The sequence below is a fragment of the Callithrix jacchus genome, chromosome 9 (assembly GCF_049354715.1).
Source record: "Callithrix jacchus isolate 240 chromosome 9, calJac240_pri, whole genome shotgun sequence".
NCBI lineage: Eukaryota > Metazoa > Chordata > Mammalia > Primates > Cebidae > Callithrix > Callithrix jacchus.
Window position 1 is genome coordinate 88,777,190 of NC_133510.1, and position 14,134 is coordinate 88,791,323.

General features: G+C 40.9%; 1 long non-coding RNA gene across 1 annotated transcript in view; it reads left to right on the top strand.

Moving 5' to 3' along the window:
* The window catches only part of CLLU1-AS1 (CLLU1 antisense RNA 1), a 175,163-nt gene extending 162,436 nt beyond the window's left edge, over positions 1-12,727 (top strand). Inside the window, exon 4 of the long non-coding RNA XR_013521954.1 lies at positions 10,859-12,727. This is a non-coding gene — a long non-coding RNA (CLLU1 antisense RNA 1). The remainder of the gene's footprint in view (positions 1-10,858) is intronic.
* Positions 12,728-14,134: the final 1,407 nt, after the last annotated feature.

Consider the following 14,134-nt stretch of genomic DNA (forward strand, 5'->3'; position numbering starts at 1 on the left):
ATAGGTAGAAATGACCGCAATCAGAACCCAGCAGACTGGGGAAGAGTCCATTTCTATTCATGCTCTCATGCTAGAAATGTTTTTCCTGGGAAAGTTCATGAAAAAGTAGATGCTGAGTTGCCTGACTATCTCTGTAAGCACAGAGCTCTAAAGAGAGGTTAGGAATAGACATAGTGGAGAAACTGGTTAAGGTCAGAGAGTGTTGGCAGAGAAAATGTTTCCTCTTGTGGCTTGGAAAAGTAGAGCAAGTGTTCTGAAACCAGAATTGTGACAAATATTTCATAGCATGGAAAGATTTCTCTTTAGGAAAAAGAGCTGATGTAAATGTTTACTGGCTATTTTTTTCCCAAGCATATATTTACTGTCATGTAAGCTTGAATTTCCAAATTTGAATTTCTGTGCATACCAGTGAGGGCTTAAGTGTATCTGACTTATCATGGCCTGTTAGAAACTGCTGCCTCTAGTTATATTACCCTCCCCAGGGTAAAATTCACTGCTCACCTGCCTCTCTTCTTCCTTGTTCTTTCTGGCAACCTGTTTTTCCTTATTTCTTTTCTTCCTTCTCTCTTTGTTTTCCATCTCTGAATCTCCAGTAACAAACTAATTCCCCCATCTCATGTTCCCAGACCATTCCAGCCTGCAGCAATTTCTCCTTTCCTGACTCCTCATATTACCTAATGTCTTTGCCAAAGACTTTAGCTCATGGATTTTCTAGCTCATAATGTTGTTGAATTGTATTTTGAGTATAAGTCCAGTTCCTTTAACTAGATCCAAAAAGTCTCAGACCAAGGAAGAGAGCATATGTCACTTTCACATTTCCAACAGGACATACATTCTAACAGTGTCAATAAATATATGGTATTTTGAATTATACTGATTTCTCCTTCCCCAGATTTCCCAGGTAATTGTGTTTCTTTCACTGTTTTTGCCCAGCCATGCTAATTTTTATCCATAAAACCTGTGACAGGCCAAGGGAAAAAAAAAAAGAGGTAGCCATCACAAACAGGTTATTATACATTTGTGAAGGCAAAGTGTTAAGAAATATTATTAATTCTACTAAAGAATAAGACGTTAAGTAATAGACCAAATTTAGTCTGAAAGTATATTAATGTTCACACAAGAAAAGTGAAGACAGTTATATTTCAATAAATGTTGACAAGTTGGATGGTAATACGAATTAATTAGCAGATCCCAAATATGAACTAGAAAAGCTAGTTGCCAGTCAATATAAATTTCAACCCTAAAAAGTAGCCACTTGAGGCTCATTCCTTCTAATCTCAGCACTTTGGGAAGCCAAGGTGGGCGGAACACCCAAAAGTTTGAAACCAGCCTGGGCAACGTGGCAAAACCCCATCTCTGCAAAATACAAAATATTAGCCTGGAACGATGGCACACACCTGTAATCTCGCTACTTAGGCTGAGATGGGAGGATTGCTCGAGCCCAGGGAGGTCAAGGTGTAGTGGGTTATGATGGTGTCACTGCACTCCAGCCTGGGCAATAGAGTGACACCCTGTTTAAAAAAAAAAGAGAGAGAAGAAGAAAAGGAAAACAATGGAGCCACTTGAAATATGGGTAAGTCAAAATATGTCAATTTATTTTAAAAAGTCCTTAATTAGGTTATTGCTTATGTTTGAAATAAATTATAAATGATTGTATTGTTAGACATTGTGTGCTGACATTAGACAGGTTGCGGAGCATGATCTGTAGGATTGCTACATTTATTGTCAAATAATACTTTTTAATAACAATAAAACTTTACCATAGGAGAGTAAGGTCTCAAACAGAGTGACAAATGCCAAAGGACAAGTAATCAGCAGGCTTCAGGTGATCCCACCAAGTGAGTGCAAGATCTTACTAGAAAGCAGGTATTTGATAAACGGTTGAAACACGAAGGCATGCTTGTTCAGACATTTATTCCCCAGTGTCATGAAAAGAGCATAAGCCAAGAAGTAGAAGATCTGTAATTCAAATTCATTTCTCTAGTTTCTGGCTATAAAAACTTGGACAAGCTACCTAATGCGTTTGAATATTCATTTCCTCATCTGCAAAATATATGTAACAATATTCTAATGACTTTTTGAAAGCAACATGAGAAAAAGCTGTAAGTGCTTGGCAAAGAAAAATTGCAGGTGGTTTTTGAATGATGCCATTCATGCCTCAGTTTCCCCATATTACACAGGATAGGAATGGCATGGCCATTACAGAAAAACAATCATTCAAATTTACAATGTGAGAACCAGAGATCCAGAAATGTGATTTAAGGGCTAAGAATTGAGCAGTGAATTAATCTGAAAAACTGTGCTTCTCTCTGGGTGTCTGACTTCAAGGCAACTGACATCAGAACTTGATTAAGAAACAACGATAATTAATACATGTTCATTATAACACAAGTCCATGATGAAGCAGTCTGAGGGCCACTCATAGCCCACATGTACTCACCTGTGGGAGTGTGCAGTGAAAAACATTGTACCCACAGTGAGCAGCGGTGGGACAGAATCATCCTTAGGCCAGGATTTCTAGCTACATAGCATGGCCCGTGCAACTGTGAAGGCAGGGCTTGTCCTAGAGTGGTGCAAGAGAAGAGGCTGGGAGATAATATCGCGCCACTGTTCACCTATTCTGTAGCACTTTAGAGCACAAGACACTGTGGTTTACATGTGTTATCTCATGTAATCCTCCCAAGAACCCTATGATGTAAGTATTGCTAGCACCTTCCATTTATATGTGAGTAAACTGAGGCACAGAGAGGTTATGTAATTGATCCTAAGGTACATGCCTAGGAGTGCTCCAATAAGAGTAGAGTCCAGGCCATCTGAATTCAAAGCCGGCTCTCTTAACGCTTCTGAAAGCAAATCATATTAGATACATTTACAAGAACACCGACGGAGGTACCTCAAGGATCTGGGCCTGGGAGATGAATGTGTGAAGGGAAAGGCAGTTTGGTCAGATGACCCTGTGTAATTTCATCGGTCTAGTATGTTGCCTAAATGGCACGGAATCTGCTCCCAGACGGATGCTGGGTGAAGACGCCTGGCAATAACACGTCCTGGCTGTACGTGCTATGTGTCCCAGTGACAGGGTGGGTTGTCTATTTCCAGGACTGGGGGCTGCTCTCCCAACTTGACCCAGATAAGTGCCAGACAGAGGAACACAGGTGCAAGATCAACTGATCTGTTTCTTGGGTGGAATTTTCCTGCTTAGAATTTAAAAAAAAAAAATGCAGGAAAACAACAGCCTATGACCTCATTCTGCTTAAAATTCCTGGATATGTCTCTTATTTTCTCTCTGGTTCCAGATTTTTTTTTACTTAATTTTAGACTAAATTCAGCTTCTTTAAAAGGAAGCAGGAATCAACTTCATAAATAACGGGTGTTGATTATTTTCCCCTGAACATTTTGAATGACAAAGCCAAAGCATCTTATTCAACTGATCTCCACTAACTGCCTGATTCAGTTTTTGCCCAGATGGTCAACTTTCCTTCACAAGGTGCTTCATGGACTTTCTGCACTAGAATCAATGGATGTATTTATTAAATTCAGCCTAGGCATGGTGGTTCATGCCTGTAATCTCAACAGTTTGGAAGGCTGAGGCTGGAGGATCACTTGGAGTGAGGAGGTTGAGACCAGCCTGGGCAACAAAGTGAGACCCTTTCTCTACAAAAATTAAAAAGAAAAATCAGGGTGTGGTGACATGCAGCTGTAGTCCCAGCTACTCAAGAGGCTGAAGTAGCAGAATAATTTGAGCCCAGGAGCTTAAGGCTACAGTGAACTATGTGATCATACCACTGCACTCCAGCTTGGGCAATAGAGCAAGACCCCATCTCTAAAAAAAATTATAGTTATTCATTCGTCAAAACTGTTTACTGAGTACTTATTATGTAGCTGACATTGTATTAGATGATCTGTGGGGCCTTTCCCCACATCTTCTGAAACAGTGTCTCTGGAGGTGGATGTCTTAGTGTGTTTTGTGCTGCTGTAACAGATCACTTGAGACTGGGTGATTTCTAAAGAACAGAAATTTATTCCTTACAGTTTTGGAGTCTAAGATCAAGGCTCTAGCAGGGATGGTTGTCTGGGGAAGACTAATCTCTGCTTTCAAGATGGCACTTTGATGCTCTAACCTCCAGAGAGGAGGAACACCATGTCCTCACATGGCAAAATAGTTGAAAATAGCAAACTCACTCTCACAACCCCATTATATAGGGCCTTAATCTGTGCATGAGGGAGGAGTTCTCATAACTTAATCACATCCCAGAAGCCCTGGCTTCTAATATCATTACCTGGATGATCAGGCTTCAACATGAATTTTGAAGGGAGACACCACACTCAAACCACAGCAGTGGGCCTAGGAATCTTCATTTTTAGCAAATTCCCAGATAATTTTTATGTCTTCAAAAGTTTGCACACCACTGACCTATATTATAAACTCTTCAGATACAGAGCATGGAGTTTTATGGAACTTTGTAGCCCATAAAAAAGTGCCTTGCATGACGGTGTTGATGTGGGGTTGGTTAATGATTCAAGGAAGAAATGAATTTCCTGATTCATTTATTATCTTTCATCTTTTCATGCTTCTTAATTGTCTGGTCTCGAGTCTAGCTGCTCAGACACCTGTAAGTTAAGAAGCTACTTATTTCAGAGCTTGGCTCTGGATGTCAGTTCTAACTGGAAAGTAAAGTAAAAGGGAGAGCCATTGCTGACATCTTCTTAGCAGTCCATTCACTCTTCTTTTAGGAGGGGCACCTTGATTTCTCTTAGAGGAATGACTTCTACTAATGGAAGGCCAGCTTGGTGGGATCATCAGTGAAAGGGTGAGTGTGGTAGGCAGCACCGCCCTCAAATGATGTCCATGCCCTGAACCCTGGAGCCTGTGACTATGCTACATTACATGGCAAAAAGGGCTTTGCATATGTAAAATTACAAACCTTAAGACAGGGAAATTATGCCAGGCATGGTGGTTCACACCTGAAATCCCAGCTCTTGGGAGGCTAAGACGGCAGATCACTTGAGATCAGGAGTTTGAGACCCGCCTGGGCAACATGATGAAAACCTGTCTCTACTAAAAGTACATAAATTAGCCGGGCATGGTGGCAGATGCCTGCAGTTGCAGCTATTCAGGAGGCTGAGGCAGGAGAATTTCTTGAACCTGGGAGGCAGAGGTTGTGCTAAGTTGAGATCACACCACTGTACTGCAGCCTGGGTGACAGAGTGAGACTGTTTCAAAAAATAAACAAAGGGAGAGTATTCTGGATACCCTGGTGGGTGCAACATAATGATTTGAGCCCTTAAAAGCAGAGAACTTTGTTTTGCTGGAGTCAGAGTGTTGCAGCAGATGGAAAAGTCAGAGAGACCCATGTTTATGGGGGGATTTGTTCACCAGTACTGGCGAGGATTACAGGTAAAGCATGAGAAAGGATGTGGGCAGTCTCTAGGAGCAAAACCTGGTCCTTGGCTGACAGCCAGCAAGACAGTGGAAACTTCAGTCCTAGAATCACAAGAAACTGGATTTGCCCAACAACCTGAATGATGCTGGAAGAACATTCTTCTCCAGAGACTCCAGAACAGAACTGAGCTCTGCTGGCAACTTGATTTTGGCCATATGAGCCCCTAACAGAGGATTCAGTTGAGTTCTTTCTGCCTTCTAACCCACAGAAACTTTGAAGTAGTAAATTTGGTTTTTTTTTGGCCATTAAGTTAGTCATAGTTGGTTACAGCAGCAACAGAATACTAACACAGTCAAGAGCTTGCCAGTCAGATCTTATTTTCCAGGAACTGGATTTGAACTATGTGATACAGTAACCAAGACATTTTGAAGATGGTCCATTTCAACAGTAGCATAATTGAAGACATGGTACCCACATACTCTGGTCCCTATCCTTCTGAAGCCTGATGATTCACCTTTCTTTGAGTTACCTTTCAAACATTTTGTTATTATTGTTTTAGCTCACTAGAGTCAGATTTTCTTACCTATAGCAAATAACCCTGCCTGGTACAAGGGTAGATAAGAAGTGGAGCTCAGAGCTGCAATGATGATCTCGGAGATGTGATGCCTTGACACTTCCCATATTTACAAACACTTCTCAAGAAGCTAAGCAAGGCTGTGACCTGCCAGCTCAGTTGCAACTTCACTAGACAAGTGCCATTGTTTAAAGGTCTTTAGGGCCAGGCTCAGCTTCAACCACGCACATGCCTCCTAATTTAACTGTAGCTGGGTTGCCTGTTCAATTAGAGGAGAATTTATTGAAGAATTAGTCTCTAAGGAGAAAGAGGAACTGTTCCTTCAATGGATTGATTTTTACAGTGTGACAGCAAACATGTTTTTATGTGTGTACAGGAATATATTAATGATTGGGTTATAAGGTTTCTTTTTTATTAGGATATTCTCAAAATCTGCTTTGCTTCTTGATCCAAAAATCAAAGAATGTCAAGATTGAGTAGACGTTAAAAAATAATGAGTTCAATCACTCATCAAGTACTTAAATTCTGCCTTCTGTATTCAGGATAACAGGCTAACTGCTTTGGCAAAAACTTGAAAATTTTATTGACTTCACCTCAATGAAGTTTATTTTTTACTCACGTCTTATTTTATTACAAATTAGCAGGAAGAGACTGCCATTCAGGGATCCAAGTTCCTTCCATCTTGTGGCTCTTCCTTCTTCTAGATAACCAAGGTATTCCCCTTTCAGCCAGCAGATGGGGCAAGAGGGTGGGGCTCACACAAAGGGTTGGTAGGGTGGAAGGGGCAGTTAAAGGGCAACATGGATTTGGTAAGTACCACTGTCACTCACATTTTGTTAGCCAGAACTCAGTCCCCAGCCCACACCTAACAACGAGGAGACTGGCACATGCAGTCCAAGTGTACAACTAGGAAAAAGAGGAGAACATAGATAGTGGAGAAAAGTAGCTATCTCTGCTTTAGACTTCCACGTGGTTATATGACCTCCTCTAACATTCTTCTAGTGATAAAGAACTCACTACGTTTTTGAGTAAGATAATATATTCACCTTTAAACATACTGGGCAGTTAGAATTTTTCTTTTGTTGAGTTGAAATACATTTTGCTGCATTGACAAGATAACCTAATACTTAAGACATGGGCTCTAGAGCCAGACTGCTTGAGTTTGTATCCAAATTCCATCAGCTTGGGCCAATTATTTTAGTCTGTTTCCTCATAAATGAATCCATGTATTGCATGGCTTGTGCCTGACATGTAATACATTCTTAATAAACATTAGTTTATTAAGATACCTTTGTTATCTAGAAATAAACATTAGGTTAATGTACCATATATTGGCACTTGTTTTACCCTTTGTTTTCACAGAGATACATCCTCGTCCTTGAACATTTGAAGGTATCTCTGCCCCTATTCTAAGTATCTTCTAGAATCCTCAGCTGTTCCTCAAGTGATCTCATTTAGCATCCTTTTCTAGTTCTGGTCACTGTTCTCAGACTGGGATCCAGTGTGTCTATAGCCCTTTGAACAATATGGTGCTCTTGCCAGATTACAAGATTCTAATATGCTCTGACCAGGGCAGAGAGCAGAAGAATTAGAACATTCTTATTTTTAGCAGTTGCGCATCTATCTATGCAGCCTAAGATCATATTAGCTTTTTCATTCACCACTTCAACCAGTTAGTACATATTGATCTTACTTTCTACAAAAATTTTAAAAATTTTATGTAAACATAATTGTTAAGCCAAATTTCTTGCATTGCTATAAGGTTTTATATTATCAAGAGGAGATTGTTATACTTATGTCTATACACTTTTAGTATATTCTATTTGATTTTGTATTTTCAATCTAAATGGAAGTTACCACACTCTTGAAGCCCTCCTACTACTTAACAGTGGCTAACACAGTTTCCTAGCACACAAGGAGAGTGAGCAAGACTCATTTGTTAGTTTAAGTGTCTTTTCCCTGGCATTATAAATGACTAATGTCAAGGAAATTGACTAAGCTGGTGTTTAGGATTTTTTTTTTCTATTTTTGAAAAGTTATAAAAATCCACACATACACCAGCATTCATTCTTGACATGAAGACTCACACAACTGTTTCAAGGAGAATTTCTTCAGCCTTTTCTTCTTTTGGACAGGGGGTTTCACTGTGTGTGCTGCCACATCATGTGGGTTGAGAAGGACAAGAGAAGAGACCAAAGATATGGCAGAAGAAGTGGGTAGATACCACAGATAACACTTGAGGCTGATTCAAAATTCTTATTTAAGAAAACTCACCTAGCAGTGACTGAACTAGGTGACCCTGAAGGCTCCTTACAAACCTATGATTCTCATAATCTGTGTCATAAATAAGCAGATTCCAGCCCCAAAAGCCTCAGTGTAACAAACCTAGGAAATGGTAGCATTCTTTTTTGAAATACTTGTTCTAAGTACTCTCTCTTCAGCTCAAGAATAATGTCTTTTCTTCTTAATAGCTCCTCCATCATCACTGCTCGCCCAGTCACTATCTTTGTGACTATGAGAGCCTGACTCTGAAGCCCAATCCTTATGCTCCCTGGTCTTCTTTGCTAAAGTCAGTCTTCGGTATGATTTGCTTGAGATGGGATGCACGGGCCTTTTCTGTAGTAATGGCAACAATGAAAATAGCAATACTAATAGTTAATATTAATTGAGCACATGCCACATGTCAGGAACATGCTGTGATATAGGTACTATATTATTAATCACCACATGACCGAAGAGTAAACTGAGACACAGAAAATTACATAGTGCCAGAGGCAGTTAAATAGGCACTCCTAACTATAGAATGCAAATTACTACTCACCCATGGGCATAGTCCCTGCCATTTACCACTCTCAAAGGCTACAGTCTTAGCTTCCAAACTGCCAAAGGTTTACACAGATGCAAATCTCAGGCTACATGAATCCCATTACCTTTTGTGCACACTTCTCACTAATTCTCCTGAGTTTAACTTATCATGCTTCCATAAATGACGTTTAACTCAGTGGTTAATATGAAGCTAAAATGGTATTTTGGTATAATTACAAAGTAATCAGCATAAAGTTCTGGGCAACAATTGAATTGGTGGCACCTCAAAGAACAAAAGGACAGAGCATGCCGCATTTTAACATGGTGCATTTTAAAAAATGCTTACAGGATCAAGGCCATTAATCCCTTTAGTTCACTTGGACTGGGGGTGGGGAAATCCCAAGAAATAGCAATTCAGTCACCTTCTTGAACAGCCCACATGCTGCTCAGATGATTTCTGAGAAATGAACTTAACTTTTAGAGGTTTCATGATCAGCTGCTGGATGACATCCGGCACCAACCTAACCACTAATCTCAGATCTCATAGCAACATAGATCGTGTAGAACTCAAAATAGTCCTGCCTCGAGCTCTTTTCACTTCTTATCACTTCAGCAAGAGCATATGAAGAAAAGGTGTCTGTCAGCCAACAGCTGCTAATTTTCAGAGAAATGAATGGATGTGTGGCTGCTTCCATTTAAGCAGTCACCATCTATCTCAGCAGTATTAATGCTTCCGTTTGACCAGCCACCTCTATCTACACATATTTCTTTTTATCTGAGAGTCTACTGAACTCTTTCAAATTCATTTGCACATGTGATGTTTTCACAGGGCTCAACATTGAGCAAAATCCTTTCTAATCCCAACCTTTCACGACTTTATTTCATTTCTCAACATTTCTCCTTTGTAGAAACACATTGGAAGCTAATCCCCAAGATTTTGAGAGAAGTCACACAAGAAAGTCTGATTTTGCTGGAAGATCTTTAACCTGCCTTAAGCCTTGGATGTCATCTAATCATAGCTCCCGATTTCTTTATCCTTGGACTGCAGTTAGAGACTCAGCTGCTATAAAGTGAACTACTCTTGAATAAGGGCAGTTTCCACAGTGATAACCTTGCTTCCATCCACAACAGTTAGGGGACCCGCAGCCTCAGAATGCTTTGCTTGATAGCAAGTGCAATGTAATTTTTGTTTGTTTGTTTGTTTGTTTTTTGAGTTGGAGTCCTGTTCTGTCTCTAGGCTGGAGTGCAGTGGCATGATCTCAGCTCACGACAAGCTCTACCTCCCAGATTCAAGTGATTCCCCTGCCTCGGCCTCCCAAGTAGGTGGAACTGCAGGTGCATGCCACCACGCCCAGCTAATCTTTTGTATTTTTAGTAGAGGCAGGGTTTCACCATGTTTGCTAGGATAGTCTTGATCTATTGACTCCGTGATCCGCCCTCCTTGGCCTCCCAAAGTACTGGCATTACAGGCGTGCACCCCACCATGCCTGGCCTGCAATGTAGTTTTGATTAAAATTCTTATTGAGGAAAACTCTCTAAGCTTGCCCCAAAACAATTTATATCAGCAGAAGAAATCAATAAAGAAATAGTAATAGTGTATATTGTTTGATTTTGTTGCAGCGGAGTATATTGTTTTATGATGAAAACCACAAGTAACAATTTTTAGTTGTATACTTTTAGGTCACCTGAATTGTTGGTTCCTGCACAAAATTTAATATAAGGAAATGTGAAAACTCCTTTCTTCCCTTAACTTCAGTCAAGCCTCTCCTGTGTGGTTACCTGCTGCTTTCACGTCCCCTGTCATTGAGAGGACTTTAGTAGTCATATTTGGTCTCTGTAATTCTCATATGTACTACTTGCCTTAAGTTAAAACAACCAAGGAAACATTATTCTTTGCTTTGTATGAGGTGGTGCTCAGAATTCATAAACTGAATTCAAATTATATCAAAAGAGATCTTCCAATTGTGAAGAAAGCCTAGCATATGAGAGGTTGCTCATAAAGACCAAATACAGCTACTGTATAGCAGAGGAACCAACAGTTTGGTAGAATCCAATTCAATTTGCAAGTAGTCATTAATTATTAATTATTTTCCAGGTATCATGAATGGCTATACATAAGCCAAGTATTTCAGTTGAAATGAAAATTTTAAAGCAAATTTGAAGAAGAGGAAGGGGAAAAAAGGAGGAAGAGAAGGAGGAAGAAGAAAAACAAGAAGAACATGAAGAAGAAGAAAGGGGAGAAGGGGAGAAGAAAAGAGGTAGTGGAAAAATAAGGAGGAGAGAAGGGAGAGGGATAGCAATGATACCACCTGTTAAGAGATCAAAAGTGGATCTGTTAGCCCTTCCTTGCTCTCAGGAACCCAATCTCAGATGATGATAGACAGAGGAAAATAGGGCAGCAAGACCCTCCCAATTTCCTACCCCAGAAATACACCCAAGTGCCATCTCTCCCTGGAATGCTAGAAGGGAACTAACATTCACTGGGTTCCTCCTACAATCATTTACTTTCTTTGGTACTTTACACGGCTTAGATGTATAGTTCCATTCAATTCTCAAACAAAAGTATAAGGTAGACAATGTTATTTCCATTTTTATAGATTAAGTTCAAGAGGTTGAGAAATTTGCCCTAGCTGACAAGCAAGGAGCTGGCATTCCAATCTCCATGTCTGGATTGCCAAACCTAGACTTGTTCCATCATCTCACACACGCTTCACCTTTTTTTCTCTGCCAGGAGATTGATCTAGTATCTCCTTTTCAACCTGGTAAGCCTGTCTATTAGGTACAGCTTACCCAAAAAGGGTCTCCTAATACCAATCCTTGTTTCCATACATCATTGGTGAGTCCCAGCCCAAGCAAGTGCAATTTGCTTTTGCAGATCACTTTCCCAACGTGGCTATGCATTTGTGTTTCTTATCACTGAACGTAAGACAGTTCATTACTCAAGTGTAAACACCAACCTGAGACAGCTGGGTACACTGACACTTACCACACAGATGAAAGAACTTTGATGGAAAGTGCAAACACTGGGAAACACGTGGGAAATTGGTTTCATATGGTTTGATTACACTTGCTTAAAATATCCCTTTTTTCTGATCAGATCAGAAATTGATGTTTGTTACTATTCTGAGATATGAGTCTGAGTGTTTTTTGTTTTTGTTTTTTTTTTTTTTGAGATGGAGTCTTACTTGTTGCCCAGGCTGGAGTACAGTGGTGTGGTCTCGGCTCACTGCAACCTCCGCCTCCCGGGTTCAAGCAATTCTCCTGCCTCAGCCCCCTGAGTAGCTAAGATTACAGGCCCCACCATGCCTGGCTAATTTTTTGTATTTTTAGTAGAGACAGGGTTTCACCATATTGACCAGGCTGATCTCGAACTCCTAACCTCATGATCCGCCTGCCTCGGCCTCGCAAAGTGCTGGGATTACAGGTGTGAGCCACAGCACCCAGCCAGAGTATGAGTTTTTTGTTTGTTTGTTTGTTTTTAAATAGAGACTCTTCTTTTGAATATCCCTGGGCCTTTAAATGAGATAGAAGAAAATCTTCCATTGTTTTCACATTTGATAAAGTATTTTTCAAGGAGAGACTGTCAGGGTGAGGATGTACCCTCACAACTCATATTAAGGAGAAAAGCAAAAGAAACTGGAGGAGAGAAGACAAATTTGCTGAGGGCTAATTCTGACTCTGTGCCAGGCACTCGCTTTGCCATTTGGCTAACTTCATTTTCCTCATTCCTCTCAACAACTCTGCGAGTATAAACATTTTATCTGCAGACCACCACCACCACCTCCATCACCATGAAGATTCAAGGAGCAGTACTCCATGTAGGCTCCAATAGCTGTTGAGTGGTAGAGCTGAGAATTGAAATCACGCCTCCCTGGGTTGTTTCACTACACTGCACAATCTGCTCAATCTCCTAATGATCGGGGCTCTGTTTTTGGCCTGAAGAATAAAAAAGTGACAAGACATACATTGTGTGTGTGTGTGTGTGTGTTGTATTCAAGGGTTTAAAATCTAGTTAGCAGACAAATTTAAAAGCTGAGTAGCAACTGAAGCTTGCAAAAATGCTAAGCCCAACAAAGGTACAGAAATCCAAAGGAGCCACTGATTACAAAGACCCCTGTGGAGGAGGACACAGACTTAGGTGGGGCTTAGAAGAAAGCTGGGGACTTACGACATGGAGAAGAGGCCAACAGCTGTCCTAGAAGATCACCTTGAGCTAAGAATACACATGCTGGATTTAGGGAACAAAGTGAGTGGCTGTGGCTGCTGTTATTTCAGAGATGAGCATAGAGCAAGACTTAAGAAATGCGCCTTTGGAAGGTATGTTAGGCCCTTGCTCGCCAAAGTGCGGTCTGAGCACTACTGCTGTCACCATCACCTGAGTACTTGTTAGAAATGGAGAATCCAGTTGATTGCAGTGGCTCACACCTGTAATCCCAACACTTTGGAAGGCCACGGCAAGGGGATTCCTTGAGCTCGGGAGTTCCAGGCCAGACTGGGCAACATAGTAAGACCTCATCTCTATTTAAAAACAAAAGAAAGAAAGAAATGCAGAATCTCGAGCCCTGTACCTAACCCACTGAATTTGAAAGTGCATTTTTACAAGATTTCCCATGTGATTTGGAGGCACAGTGAAAGTTTGAGAAGAACTGCCTTAAGGAAGTAGGTTCACTCCTCTCATTTTTCTTCTTTTAGATCCCAAAATAAGGCTGAAGAGGACTAGAATGTCTTCTTTCTGCCCCTCTGTTCTCATTTTCCCTTCTCTCCTGGCTCTTTGTGCAGAGGCCTAGGTTGCTGTCAGTAAACTTGGGGCCTTTTGTGGTGCGTCGTTTCTGCTGCTTTGCCTAAAACCCAACATCCTCTTTCTGAAACTCCTGCGTGTCACTCTTTTCCTTTTTCACTGGAACTCACTGATCTGTGAATGTCACACTTGAGAATGTGGAGCAAATGCATTTTGTGCCCAAATATCTACAACACAGAACAATCCAATTGCCTTCCCAGGAGGCAGCCCTGAAGAACTGGCCTATCTGTAAAAGTGCTTGACCTGAGCATAAGAGACTGTTTGGTATTACTAGCATCACCCGAATTCAGCAGTGGGATTTGGGAGGACAGGGCTGCCCTCAGTGGACCTGTTTGGATTCAGAACACCTTGAGAAGAGAGAGGCAGTTACAAAGTTGGGGCCCTGCCTTGTGGTTCACTCCATTTGTTCGATCTAAAATCTTAATTCCCATTGGCATTTTATCAGTTCTTGGACTTGGGACCACAACTACTATTTGGAAAGATTCCAGGCTCAGGTGAAGCCAGGGGAAAAGAAATGTGTACAAAAACTGAGTGCCCTTCTAGTTTCCAGATCTGACAAGTTGAACAGCTTGG